Here is a 15,609-nt window from a genome sequence, read left to right as displayed (position 1 = left end):
TAAATAGAAACTATGGCCCATCCAGTTATAAACCTACTCTTGTGAAGTACAATTGAATGGCATCATTTAGGAGCTGGACAATTTATTTATACCAGAAAGGGTTTAAAACTAGATATATTTAAAACAGTACGACAACTTAGAAAAATCATAAAATTGGTAAAGAAAATGGAGGTGAGAGATAGGAACATTATAGATTGCCTCGTGGATGTAAAACAAATGTCACTTAGTGATCTGCCAAGGTGAAAGGGGACCTTCTAATAGTTTATACGTGCCAGGTACTGTAGTTACAAGGTGTAGTTTACAAAAATTTTATTTACGGGACTATATGCTTGCTTTAATATACGTTGATCGATCGGTGCTTTCCAGGCTGAAGACACTGGAAGAGGATGAAAGTGTTTTCCTAACCCTGCCACTAATCTCAGTACGTTTCGATTATAACACTAGATAGACGAGGCTTGGATTCTGAAAACCTGAATCTCTCGGTGCCAAATTAGTGGGCCTAACTCGAATCTAACTAAAAACTTTAAAAGATTTTTTTGGGGGAGCCACCGTTCTTGGAGTCAACTGTTGAGACACAAGCTCACGGAAGGGCTCCCCGCAGGAGCTGGCCCTCGCTGACAGTACGAGCCACAGAAACTCCCGGAAGAGGCCCGCCTAGGCCGTGGTCTGCGCTTGCGCGGGCGGCTCCGCACCTCCCCGCCCCCGCCGCGCTCCGAGCTCTCCTGGGCGGCTGCGCACGCGTGGCTGGTGAGTGGACCGAGGGCGTGCACGTGGGGTGGCCTAGCGCCTCGGGGCGGTTTTGGGCTCGGTTTGGTTTTTATCGTTTGTTCCGCACCCTTTATCTGGTGCAGTAGTGGTGGAGAGGCCTAGTGGGTGAGCTAGAGCCTATCCAAGAATGGGGACCTGGTGGTTAGGTCGGTAGGTCCTGGTGCCTGCAGGGGCTGCGTCCTGGACAGCGCGCGTCCACACCCAGCTCTGGACGGCACGGTTAACTAAACTGCAGGCTCGGGGGAATTGTAATCTCCCGGGTTATGACCAGCCGTGGAGGCCCCCTTCTGAGCACAGGCAGAAGTGGCCGCTCTCCTTTTCTTGTTGGACCCCGGACGTTCGATGCATGCAATTTGAGAAATGCACAGCCTAGAGTCCCTCTACTACTTCAGGGCGATCGTCCTTTTCATCATCTGTTGGTTGAGGACTTCAGAGATAAGTGACAGCCCCTGCTAGGGCCTGAAACTTGACCATAGTAGGACCCTACCGTGAAATGAACACAGAACAGGGAAGACTTCCCCGGAGTGAGCCACGTGTAATATATGAAGGCTGTAGGGGAAGTGGCTACACGGGCTATCCATACCAGAATTCACTGCATTGTAACTTTATGGTCTGCATTTTGCTTATGTCAGTTTTACTTCAGCCTTTTTTTTTTTTAAGTTACAAAGGATAAATGGAACTTTTTTAAAATCTAAATTATTTTAAAATTTATCTATTTATTTATTTATTTTTGTGGTGCTGGGGTTCCAACCCAGGGTCTTGAACATGCCAGGCAAATGCTCTACCACTGAGCTGCATCCCGCAGGCCAAAAGAATTTATAAGAAAACAAAAATATCATCCATACAACAAGTTCATAATGTCTGACATTCAATTTTAAAAATCACCAGGCCTGCAAAAGAATACAGCTCAAAGCAAGAGAATACAACACAAAATGATTAGAAAATCAGTCAACTGAAGCTGACTTAGAACAGATAGAATGTCAGAATTAGGAGTGTCTTGGTGGGAAAGCACTTGCCTAGCATGTGTAAAGCGCTGGGTTTGATTCTCAGCACCACACATAAATGAAACAAAGGTCCATCTGCAACATATATATATATATATATATATATATATATATATATATATATATATATTAAACAGAAGGAAGACCGATAATGTAGAGGAGGGAAATCAGGGGAATGGAGGAAGGGAGGGAAGGGAATAGTACTGGGGATTGAAATGGAAAAAACTTTGTCATGTGCATTTATGAATATGTTAAAATGAATCCCACTATCATGTATAACAGTCATGCACTAAAAAATAAATATACCATAAAAAGAATAAATTGTTTTAAAATCCTAGCTATATGCTGTCTATAAGAAACTTCAAAAACAATGAAAGTAAAAGGAATGAAAAATATGTACCATACATTTTTTTAAAGTCATGAGTACTTTATTCTAGACCTAAGAGAAAAGAACTCATCAGCAATAAGGAGAGATGTTACATAATGATAAAAGGACTAATTCATCAAGAACATAGCAATTCCAGGGCTAGGGATATAACTCAGTTGGTAGAGTGCTTGTCTTACATGCACAAGGGCCCTGGGTTCTAATCCCAAACACCACACACACACACAAAAAAAGAACATAGCAATTCCAAATGTCTACTAGTCACCAAACAAAAGTGGCTTAAATGAGCCGGGCGCCATGGTGCATGCCTATAATCCCTGTGGCTCAGGAGGCTGAGGCAAGAGGATCGCTAGTTCAAAGCCAGCCTCAGCAATGATGAGGCACTAAGCAACTCAGTGAGACCCTGTCTCTAAATAAAATACAAAATAGGGCTGGGGATGTGGCTCAGTGGTTGAATGCCCCTGAGTTCAATCCCCAGTTCCCCTCAAAAGTGGTTTTCATGACATGAAAGATGAAGAAAAAATTGGTGGAAATGAAAGATGAAATAGATCGATCCATAATTATAGGTGGGGACTTCAGTTCCCTTTCTCAGCAATTGATAGAACTATTATTCAAGAAATCAGCAAGGATGTAGAACTTAATAGCAGCATCAACCTAAAGGACTTATTCATGTTTATAGAATCCTCCACCCAATGACATAAAAATATAACATCTTTCAGTCACCAAGATAGATGGTATCTTGGGTCATAACAAAGACTTCAACACTTTTTTAAAAATTGAAACAATATACATTAGAAAAATATCTGCAAACACTTGTAAACTAAACCTACTTCTAACAACTTATGGGTCAATGAGAAATTTAAAAATACATTGGACTGAGGCTGGGGTTGTGGCTCAGTGGTGAAGTGTTTGCCTAGCATGCGTGAAGCACTGGATTCGATCCCCAGCACCATATAAAAATAAACAAATAAAATAAAGGTACTGTGCCCATCTACAACTAAAAAAATATTTCTAAAAATAAATAAATAAATAATACATTGGACTGGAGCTGGGGTTGTGGCTCAGTGGTATAGTGCTCACCAAGCATGTGCAAGGCCCTGAGTTCAGTCCTCAGCACCACATAAAAATAAAATAAAGGTATTGTGTTCAACTACAACTAATAAATAAATAATACATTGGACTGAGTGAAAATGGGGGGTAAAAGTATACAGTTAGTGGAATGTCATTAAGAAAAATTTGTAGCACTGAACACATTAGAAAAAAATGTTCTCAAATCAGTATTTTAAGCTCCCACTTCAAAAATGTAAAATAAAGAGCAAAATAGCACAAAGAAAAAGGAGGAGATAAAGATCAAAACAGTGAAATTGAAAATTAAAAAATAGAGAAAAATCAATGTTAAAAAATTTGAAAAGATCAATAAAATTGACAAAGCAACAGTAAGACTGAAAAAGAAAAATAGAAGACAGAAATTCCTGACATTAGGAATAAAATTGGAGAGTGCCAAGATCCTAAAGACATTGAAAAACAATAAGTGAACGTTACAAACACCTCTGTACACATAAATATAACAACTTGGATGAAATTGACCAATTCTTCAAAAACTACAAACTACCAAAACTCACCAATATGAAATAGATAATGTGAATAGTTCCATAAGTTTTAAAGGAATTGAATATGAAATTAAGAACCTCTCAAAAAATAGAATTTTTCAGGCCTTAGATAGTGTATTTTTTCCATTATAGCTGCTATAGCAAAATAAAGTAGCATGACTTTAAAAACAGCAATTTTTTATTTCTTGTAGTTCTGTTGACTGCAGTGTCCTAAGATCAAGGTGTCATTAGGGTATCCTGGTGAGGGCTTTCTTCCTGTCTTGTAGATTGCCTTTTCACTGTGTCCTTACTTATCAGAGAGGAAGTCAGTTCTGGTGTCTCTTCTCATAAGGGCACATGTTAGACAGTGTTCCATTACTGTAACAAAATATGTAAGATAATTAACTTAAGATGATTTTTTAATTGATTTCATGGTTTGGGAGGTTTTGGTCCATGGTTGCTTATCCCTGTTGCTTTTGGGTCTGGTGAGGCAGAACATCATGGTGGGGAATATGTGGTAGAGCAAGCTGCTCACCTCATGACAGTTGGGAAGTGAAAGAGAAAGGAAGAGAGAGGGGTTGGTTTCCAGTATTTCCTTCAATGACATGTCCCCAATGACCTAACTTCCTCCCATAGGCGCCACCTCTTAGATTCCGCTACTGGTTGGGAACAAATCCTTTAACACGTGAGCTTTTGGGGGACATTCCAGATCCATAGTGTAACAGGGCTCTAATAAATTAGGGCCCCACCTGTATGACCTCATTTAACATATCAACTCCTCATAGAATATATCTCTAGATACAATTACATTGAACTTCAGTGTATAAATTTGGGGAATGGGGACACAATTGGAAACAAAGCAGATGATTCTGTTGCAAAATTTTACCAAATATTTGAAAAACAGCACCAATTCTGCACAGCCTCTTCCAGAAAATAGGAGTGATTTCCAAGTCATTGGATGAGACCAGTATTATTACCATGATACCAAAACAAAAAACAAGAAAACTGTAGACCAAAATCTCTCATTTATATAAGTATAGAACTCCTCAACAAAATATTACTAAAGAGAATCTAGCCATATATAAAAAGAATTATATGCCATAGTCTTGTGAGACTTATTTCAAGAATGTAAAACTGGTTCACTGTTAGAAAATCAATGAATTTAAAAAAAGAAAAATGGGGTTGGGGCTGTGGCTCAGTGGTAGAGCACTTGCCTCGCAAGGGTGAGGCACTGGGTTTGATCCTCAGCACCACATAAAAATAAATAAATAAGGATATTGTGTCCATCTACAACTAAAAAAAATTGAAAGAAAGAAAATCAATGAATTTAATATATCATAAGGTAAAGAAAAATCACATGATTATAAATTAATATGGAAAAGGAATTTGAAAATTCATCTGAATTCATAACAGACTACTTAATAAGGGGAATTCCTCAATTTGACATAAAGAGCATTTACAAAAGCAGCCAATACTATAGTTATTGGTGAAAGATTGAATGTTTTTCCACTTAAAATCTTCGACAAGATTAAGGTTAGGAATGCAGTTCAGTGGTGGAATATTTGCCTAGCATGCACGAGGTTCTGGGTTTAATCCCTAGTACCACACACACAAAAAAAAATTTAGACAAATCTGGGATATCTGCTCTTAACACTCTTAAAACATAGGGGATCCTAGCCAGTGCAATAAGGCAAGAAAAGGGAATAAATGGCATCATGATAGGAAAGGAAGAAATAAAACTTTCTGTTTACAAACATGGTTTTCTAAGTTTAAAATTCCAAGGTATCTGAAGAAACTCACAGAACTAATATAAGTGAGTTTGTTATGGTTACAAAACATAAACATCAGTAACATCAGTAGTAATTTTATAAATAATACTTAACACTGAAACAGAAATTAATAATTAAAGTGCAATTCATTTGCAGTTGCTCCTCCAAAATGAAATAATTGTAAATCTAATAAAACACATGGGGCCTGTGTACTCAAAATTATTAGTTGATGAAATAAATCAAGGGAGAACTAAATAAATACAGATATGTACCACAGAGAAAAGATGTCAGTTATCCCTAAGTCAGTACATATGTTTAGCATATTTCCTTCCAAATTTCTAGCAAGATTGTATGTGTGTCTCTGTCTATCTATAGGTAAGCGCATGCTAAACTTCATATGGAAAGACAAAGGAAGTAAATGAAGCAGTTTTGAATAAGAAAAATAACATTAAAATATTTTGAGTAAGAAAATTAAAATTCCTTAATCATGCTATTTGAATTTAAGACTTATCATTTGGCTATAATAATTAAAACTTTTTTAAGAGAAGTAGACACATTTATGAGTAGAACAGAATAAAGAACCCAGAAATATACCCTACTGATTTTGTACAAAAGTCAAAGTGTAATTTCAGAAATAATTTTTTCAACAAATGATACTAAAGCAACTGGACAGTACAAAAGAAGGGAGAAAAGAATCCAACCTAAAGCATACACTTATATGAAAAATTAAATGAATCATAGATTTAAATGTAAAATATAAAATTCAAAATCTTCTAGAAGAAATTTTATATTAAAAAAATATAAAAATTTTGGGTCACGGGAGAACCTAGTACTTGGTAAGTCTTTTTCAGATGGCACCAAAAAGAAGATCCATAAAAGAAAACATTGATATATTGTACTTCACCAAAAGTTAAACTTTGTGTCTGTAGAAGACAATTTGACAATTTAAAAAGATAAGCTGCAGATTGAGGAGGGGAGAGGGAATATTTGAAAGCTACCCTTTTGACAAAGGTCTCAAAGCTAGAATATATATAAAACTGCATAAACTGGGGCTAGGGCTATAGCTCAGAGGTAGAGTGCCCGCCTTACATGTGTGAGGCACTGGGTTTGATCCTCAGCACCACATAAAAATAAATAAAGATATTGTGTCCAAGTACAACTAAAAATATATTTTTAAAAAAAACTGCAAAAAGATATCTTAAAATTCAACAATATAGGGCTGGGGATGTGGCTCAAGCGGTAGCGCGCTCGCCTGGCATGCACGCGGCCCGGGTTCGATCCTCAGCACCACATACCAACAAAGATGTTGTGTCCGCCAATAACTAAAAAAATAAATATAAAAAAAAATTTTTAAAAAAATTCAACAATATAAAGGCTCAAACAATCCAGTTAGTTTATGACAGAAGATGTGAACAGATATTTCACCAAGAGTAAAATGGATGAAAAATGTACATATGAAAATGTTCAAAGTTGTTAAGTATTCAGGAAATGCAAATTAAAGCTACCATAAGGTAGTAAGTACTACAGACCTATTAAAACTGCTCAAATAAATACCAAAACCTGGTGAAGATATAAAGAAACTGGATCTCTCAGTGTGATTAGCTTGTGCAAGGCCCAGCACTTGTTCAGGGGCTGGGAAGGATTGATCTCTCATACATTGCTGGAGGTGGGTAAAATGACACAAACGCTCAAGAAAAAAATTTTACATTTTTTTAAAAGAAAAGTAAACATGGAACCATTCACAAAAGACCACATATTGTGTCATTTTATTTGTATATAGAATATTGTTATGTGCAGAATAACCAAATGTATAGAGACAGACAGTAAACAGATATGGTTTTCTAAGTTTAAAATTCCAAGGAATCTAAGAAGAAACTCACAGAATTAATAAAATAAGTGAATTCATTATGGTTACAAAACATAAAAATCAGTAATATTTTTATATATGTTAACTGTTATACATTTAACACTGAAACAGAAATTTAAAGTACAATTCATTTGGTTGCCTAGGGCTGATACAGGTGGGGAAACAGGAATCCACTGCTGAGGGATATGAGGGTTTCTTTGAGGAATGGTAAAAATGTTCTAAAATTGACTCATAAATTAGGTATATCTCTCCATTTAGGTTCTCTTTAATTTCTATCATCAATATTTTATAGTTTTTAACATATACATTTTAGTTTTTGCCACCTTTATGTTTAAATACTTCATATTTTTATTCTATTGTACAAGGAAATCTTTAAAATTTCAATTTCTAATTAACTCTGAATACATTAAAAGTAATGAACTGCATGCTTTAAATGAATTGCATGCTCCAGGGGGCCCCACAAACTAGATTCTACCACTTATTCCAAGATACTAATCAAAGAGTTGAGCAGTGAAGGTAGGAAAGGAACTTAATCAGTATAGCTACCAAGAAGACAAGGGACCAGTGTCCTCGGCTGTCTTCAGGGCTACTGACAGGAGCAGGGAGGGAAATTTTATGTCCACACAAAAATCTGCTGTACACAACTGTTGACAGCAAGCTCCAGAATTGTCAACAACCTTAGTGTGTTTTAGTAGGTGAACGGTTAATGAAGCGTGGCCATACTATGGATTATCACTCAGCCATAAAAAGGAATGGACTGTAGATAAACAAAATAAGTTGGATGCATTTTAAACTGTGCTGAATGAAAAAAAAAAAAAAGCCAGTCTCAGGTTACATAATGTGTGATTTCAATTACATAAAACTCTTAAACTGACAAAATTACTGAAATAAAGAACAGATTGGTGCTCTCTTTCTCTGTCTCCTTCCCCCTCCCTCTTTCTTTCCCCCTCCTTCTCTGCCATATGAGGACACAGCAAGAAGACTCTATCACCAGCCAGGAAGAAAGCCTTTTCCAGAACCCCACCACTTCTGTACCCTGATTTTGGACTTCCTGGTTTCTAAAACAAACAGGGGTCATGCTTCCTTCTCCTCTGGATCCTTGGCTTTGAGCAAAGGGTCTGGCACCCACTAGACAACTGGAAGGTTTGCTGAGTGACTACATGATTACATGCTGCTGACATAATTAAAAGCCAGCACACTGAGATGGCAGGTTGGGTTAAGTAACCTAAAATATCTTCTGACAAGAAGAATTGCCCAGAGAAGATGCATTCTGCCTTGGATGGTGATGAGCTGCCCGACCCTAGAGGTGCCCAAGAGGAAGAGGATTGGATATTGTCTCTGGTGGAAAATGGATAAGGAGATGCCTGCCATGGGGAACAGCTCAGGCCACCAGCCCCTAAGGACAGTTCTTGCTCTGGGGCCTTCCCAGCCAGAAGACAAGGCAAGCGCAGTGATGATCCAGATGCTGATGGCTCCACTGTCATAATTCCAGAGTTTGATACTTAGCTTAATCTGAACATGTCTGCCAGCCTATTATGAATAACTATTTGTAGCTTAAAATGCTGGCCCTCCGCAGCTCAAGAGTGAGAAGTTGTGCTCCACTCAGACAACGATGTGTGCACTGCAGTTAGAACAAATTGACACAACAGGCTCCCAAGGCTGAATGTGGGAATCTCAGTCACAATTGCCTCCCTGGAGCCGCTTTAACAAGTTGGCTCTCTAAACGCAGGAAGGTCCAGGAAGAGTTCACAGGGCAGAGGGCTCGGGGTACCTGAATGAGGGGGGTTTTCTAGTTCCCATCCCAGTTCCCTGTTAGGTCGGAAGGTTTAACTCCTCCCAAGTTCATATAGTAGAATCCTAACCCTCTCTGTGATGACGTTTGGAGGTGGAGCCTTCACGAACGGGAATCCTGCTCTTTGTCTACCTCCTTCATGAGGATACCATGAGAAGTCGGCCCTCGCCAGAAACAGTCATGCTGGCCCCTCTGACCTTGGACCTCCAGCCTACAGATTTCAAGAAATAAATTTTTGTTGTTCATAAGCTACCCAGTTTATAGTAGTTTGTCAGAACAGCCTGAAAGGAATGATATTCCCCTTATTCCTCTCTTACAGACCCAGTTCGTTATTGTGGGGTCTGTGTTAGTCAGGGTTGTCTAGAGGAAAAGAAGCAATAGAATACATACATACAAGGAGAGAATTATCCAAATCGTATTGTTATATGGTGTGCATGTATAAACATGTAACAATGAATCCCATCCTTATGTACAACTATTATACACCGATAAAAATATGGGAGAAAAAGAGGGGATTTATTAGATTGGCTTACATAATAGAAAGCTGGATAGTCCCACCAATATCCATCTACAGGCCAGATGGAGAGCTGCTCACTCCAAGATGCAGGAACCTCAGAACAAGAGGGATCCATGATGCTACCCCAACCTGAAGCTGAAGGCCTGGAAGCCTTCATTGGAGAGTTACTGTGTGAATCCATATGGAAAGGTTGAAGAAGATGGGAATCTGATGTCCATGGGCAATGGCAGTGCAAATGGATGCACCCTCTCAGGAACAATCTAGTCTGCATACATGCTGATGGGCTTCCTCCTCCTTCTACTTTGGTCTCTACATTCAGGGAGGTTGCTAGTCCCCATCTCAGTATGCGGTCCCACACGCCAGTGGTCTCTGGAAACATCCTCACAGACATACCCTGAAGTGCACTTTACTCATTTCCTAACCGTCTCTCAATCCAACCATGTTGACAATGAAGATTCACCATCACAAGTCCCACCCCCTTGTTGACTTGATGTCCAGTCACATCTCCTTAAACCATAATCTCCAAATAAACATAATGACAAGGTTTTAACTCTGCCTAACAATGTAACTATTCTGCCTACAACTAAAAGTGCTCTAATTCCAGCTCCAGAATAGGAGGCAGAGTTGTGGGGGTTTTTTCTTGGTTCTTTTTAGTTATACATGACAGCAGAGTGTATTTTGGCAATTATACATACATGGAGCATAACCGATTCTATTTAGGATCCCACTTTTGTGGTTGTACATGAAGTGGAGTTACCTGGTTGTGTATTCAAATACAAGGCCAGGAAAGCTATGACTGATTAATTCTACTGTCTTTCCTATTCCCCTCCCCGTCCCTTCCCTTGTTTCCACTTTGTCTGATCCAGTGGATTTCTATTCTTACTCTTCCCACCCTCCTTTGTTTTGGGTGAACAGTGCTTACTCTTCTGATATCCCATGACTACTATGATGCAGATTTAATAACACTGAAGTACTTAAATTAAGTCAATAAATGTTATATTCTATGATAAAGAAATAAAAAACTAAGATAACTGCTTAATATACATCTGTATATGCATAAACATACTCTTAATAAAATAGAAAACACTCAAAAAAAGAAGAGGTTGGTGCTTCAAAGCAGTTAGGAATGGAGGTTGAGGCAAGGGAAGGTAGATATGGCTCTGAAGGGTTCATCAACTAATCTCTGTAGAGTTGGTACATTCTGTATTATCTCTATAATTGTGGTTTCACGACTCTACACACATTAGCATTATATAGAGCTATACTCAGAGACAATTGAGTGCATGTGAAATTTGTGAATTCAATGAATCCTATGGGTTGTATCAACATGAGTTTCCTGGTTCTGACATTTCACTATAGTTATGTAAATTGTTAACATTGGGGAAGATTTGGTGAAGTGTACATGAGATCTCTCTATAGAATTTTTGCAACTTTCTGTGAATCTATTCTTATTATAAAATAGAAGGCTTATGAATGAAAATTGGGTAAGAAAGTAGGAATTTTTTTCAATTGTCAAGTTCATTTTCAAAAGATAATGCCAATCTAAATTGTTACCCAGATTAAAAAGTATACCATCATTACATTCTCATCAGTATTGCCTTTATTTTTATTTAATTATTTACTTTATTAATTTCCAGTATTGTCATTAAGTATTAATATAGTGTCATTATTTTTATTTACTTGTATTAATTCAGAAAAAATTAAAAACAGTATACATGTTCATCTTACCAGCTCTATTTATAGTAGCCAAATACTGGACATAGTCCCAATATTTTTCAATGGATGAACAGTTAAATTTTAGCACTCCTTAGTTCAGGTGCTCCTCCTACCTCAGCCTCCCAGGTAGTTGGGACTGTGGGCATGTGCCATTGTGCCTGGCTGTCTGTGTTTTTGAAGATTATGTTAGCCAGCTTTTTGTTGTTATGATGAAATACCTGAGAAAAACTACTTAAAGGAGAAAAGATGTGTTTTGGCTGATGGTTTTAGATGTTTCAGTCCATATTGGCCCCATTGCTGTATCTCATGGTGAGCACAACTGCTCAACTCATGGCAGTTAGGAAGCAGAGAAAGAGAAAAGTGTCAAGGACAAGATACAGGCCCCAGTAGCACAGCCCAAGGACCTGCTCTTTTCAACTAGGTTCTGGCTCATGGTTTCTCGTCTCCCAGTAGTCCATTCAGCTACAGATCCATCAGTGGATTCATAGATGAGGTGTTGGAGTCCTCGTCATCCAATCACTTCAAAGCTCTACCTCTGAACATCACGGCACCGAGGATCAAGCCCCGGACACGTGAGCCTTTGAGGGACAAACATAACAATGACTCAGGCCATAACAGGGACCTCACAGTGAGTACTGGTCATATATTTTGAAAATGTCTCTTAACTAGGCTTTTCAGGAGGAAGAATATGGAGTGAGGTACCATTCTTATCCCAACATACAGGGTATATATCATCAACGTGACACCCCACTGGTGTTGACCTAGATCACCTGGATGAGGGCAGGGTTTCCTCAGTAGTTTGTCTGTGAAATTTGCCATTATTCTGATTAACTTTTTTTAATCTGTTTATACTTGAAACAATGTTTCCTGTATTAAGCTAGACAAAATATTGATAAATGGTTGAGATGCCATGATTTGTTTCACATGTACATAAATAAAACTTTAATTATGTGACCAGGGACAATTTTTTCTTTCCAGTCTCATGCTTTCTCCCATTGTGTAGAAATACTTTGACAGAGTTAAATTAAGTGTAATGGCAATTTTCTGGGTTTTTTTGTAGATGCCCTTTTTCAGATTGAGGCAGTTCCCTTTTCTACCTAGTTTGCTCAGTTTTTAACATGGGTAGATGCTGAATTTTGTTAAATACTTTTGCACTATCTGTGTGAATAGGCTTTTCTCTCTCATTTATTTATTGACTCATTTATTTTTTGTGGTATTGGGGATTGAACCCAGGGGTACTCTACCACTAAGTTACATACTCAACCCTTTTAATTTTTATTTTGATATGAGGTCTCGCTAAGTTGCCTAGGCCGGCATTCAACTCGTGATCTTCCTGCCTCAGCGTTCTGCAGAGCTGGAGGTGTGCATCACCATACCTGGCTTAACCAGGGGTCAGCAAACTTCTGTAAAGGCCCAGATAGTAAATATTTTCAACTTAAACCATCCTTGTATTCCTAAGATAAGCCATGTATCATCAATTTTATATGTTGTTGAAATCAATTTGTTACTATATAGTATAACAAATTTTTGCTTCTGTAGTCATATGGAATATTGATCTTGCCGAAGGATAAAATTACAATCAATTTAGTTTAAAGATCTTGAGCCAGGTGCTGTGTATATGCCTGTGGCTTAGGAGGCTGAGGCAGGAGGATTGCAAGTTTAAAGCCAGACCACTTAGACAGGCCCTCAGCAACTTAGTGAGACCCTGTCTCAAAATAAAAAAAAAAAAAAATCAAAAGGGCTGGAGATGTAGTTTAGTGATAAAGTACCCTGGGTTTAATCCCTAGTATCAAAAAAACAAACAAACAACAACAACAAAAAACCTAAGATCTTAATTGACTATAGTTATGACTTTAGAATCAGGTAACACCTTATTCCATAAAATAGAAGAAGCGTTCAAATGAGGCAAACAGAGGAAGAAGGTTTTATAGACAAAGGAGGGTTAAAGAAAGCAGAAAAAAAAAGATTAGTCATTTCAAATTACTTTCCTTATAAGGCAGATATAGGGAAAACAGAACAATAGAAAAATAACTGGTTAACATCAGTTTACCGATGTTATTTTATATGAATTTTTTAAAAGTTCATTCATGCCTATTAAAACTGACTTGTTTAGAAAACTTGGCTGTTATCTTTTGTTCTTCTAATTTCTCTAAGGTTAGATGACAACTTTAGTTTTGATTTGGTTATCAAGAACTTTAATATTAGTGATTCCATTTTTATTTTGGTCTATTGGGGCCTAATATAGTTCATTTCAAAACTCCTATAATCTTTATTTAATCTGTAATTTTATTTTCTTATCATGGTTGGCAAGTTTTCACATTAGTTTTATGCTGGTTTCATAAAACAAGTTGGGAAGTATTCCTTTCTCCTTTGCTTTCTGGAAAAGTTTCCATAAAATTACCATCATTTCTCTTTAAATATTTGATAAAGTTCACCAGTGAGTCTGCTCAGAGTGGAATTTTCTATTTGGAGAGATCTTTTTTTTAACTTATTTTTTTTAAAACATCAGAAATTTATTAGTTGCTCAAAACATTACATTGATCTTGACATATCATATATCATACATTTGTTTCAAATGGGGTGTGAATTCTTATTATTCCCACGTGTACAGATTGCAGGATCACATTGATTATACAGCCACGTTTATACATACTGCCATACTAGTGTCTGTTGTATTCTGCCTTTCCTATCCCCCCCCCCCCGCCCTCCTCTCCCCTTCCTGCCCCTCCCTCTACCCCATCTACCGTAACTCATTTCTCTCTCTCTTATTTTTTTCTCCCCTTCGCCTCACATCCTCTTATATGTATTTTTGTATAACAATACAGGTATCCTTCCATCTATCGTGCAGCTCCCCATCTCTCTCTCATTCCCTCCCACCTCTCGTTTCTGTTTGATGGTAATCTTCTTCTCATGCTCTTCCTCCCTGCTCTGTTTTGAGTCGCCCGCCTTATATCAAAGAAGACATTCGGCATTTGTTTTTTAGGGATTGGCTGACTTCACTTAGCATAATCTGCTCTAATGCCATCCATTTCCCTGCAAATGCCATGGTTTTGTTATTTTTTAGTGTTGAGTAATATTCCATTGTATTTATATGCCACATTTTTTTTATCCATTCATCTATTGAAGGGCATCTAGGTTGGTTCCACAGTCTAGCTATTGTGAATTGTGCTGCTATGAACATTGATGATGCTGTATCCCTGTAGTATGCTCTTTTTTGGGAATAGTTCGAGAAGGGGAATAGCTGGGTCGAATGGTGGTTCCATTCCCAGCTTTCCAAGGAATCTCCCTACTGATTTCCAAATTGGCTGCACCAATTTGCAGTCCCATCAGCAATGTACAAGTGTACCCTTTTCCCCACATCCTCGCCAGCACTTGTTGTTGTTTGACTTCATAATGGCTGCCTTTCTTATTGGGGTGAGATGGTACCTTAGAGTGGTTTTAATTTGCATTTCTCTGATAGATAGAGATGGTGAGCATTTTTTCATGTACTTGTTGATTGATTGTATGTCCTCCTCTGAGAAGTGTCTGTTCAGATCCTTGGCCCATTTGTTGATTGGGTTATTTGTTTTCTTATTGTTTAATTTTTTGAGTTCTTTGTATACGCTGGAGATTAGGGCTCTATCTGAAGTGTGAGGAGTAAAAATTTGTTCCCAGGATGTAGGCTCCCTATTTACCTCTCTTATTGTTTCTCTTGCTGAGAAAAAAACTTTTTAGTTTGAGTAAGTGCCATTTGTTGATTCTTGATTTTAACTCTTGTGCTATGGGTGTCCTGTTGAGAAATTTGGAGCCCAACCCCATGAGGTGGAGATTAGAGCCAACTTTTTCTTCTATTAGACGCGGAGTTTCTGGTTTGATCCCTAGCTCCTTAATCCATTTTGAGTTAACTTTTGTGCATGGCGAGAGACAGGGATTCAATTTCATTTTGTTCATATGGATTTCCAGTTCTCCCAGCACCATTTGTTGAAGATGCTATCCTTTCTCCATTGCATGTAATTTTGTGGATTGGTTTCTGTGTCCTCTGTTCTGTACCATTGGTCTACCCGCCTGTTTTGGTACCTGTACCATGCTGTTTTTGTTACTATTGCTCTGTAGTATAGTTTAAAATCTGGTATCACTATACAGCCTGTTTCACTCTTCCTGCTTAGGATTGCTTTTGCTATTCTGGGTCTCCTATTTTTCCAGATGAATTTCATGATTGCTTT

The 15,609-nt window shown here is 37.9% G+C and overlaps 1 protein-coding gene across 3 annotated transcripts in view; it reads left to right on the top strand.

The window, feature by feature from the left end:
- The first annotated feature begins 681 nt into the window (after positions 1–681).
- The window catches only part of Eef1akmt1 (EEF1A lysine methyltransferase 1), a 42,099-nt gene continuing 27,171 nt past the window's right edge, over positions 682–15,609 (top strand). The window contains exons 1-2 of one of the 3 annotated variants that reach the window (XM_026394930.2): positions 685–747; positions 11,861–12,035. The gene's annotated coding sequence lies outside the window, so the exon portion shown is untranslated. Of the gene's footprint in view, positions 748–11,857; positions 12,036–15,609 lie in introns of all 3 variants that reach the window. The other 2 variants (XM_026394929.2, XM_026394931.2) reach the window with 2 other exon arrangements.

The sequence above is a fragment of the Urocitellus parryii genome, chromosome 2 (genome assembly GCF_045843805.1).
Source record: "Urocitellus parryii isolate mUroPar1 chromosome 2, mUroPar1.hap1, whole genome shotgun sequence".
Taxonomy (NCBI): domain Eukaryota; kingdom Metazoa; phylum Chordata; class Mammalia; order Rodentia; family Sciuridae; genus Urocitellus; species Urocitellus parryii.
Note: the sequence above shows the minus strand (reverse complement) of the source record. Positions and strands in the feature narration are given on the sequence as shown.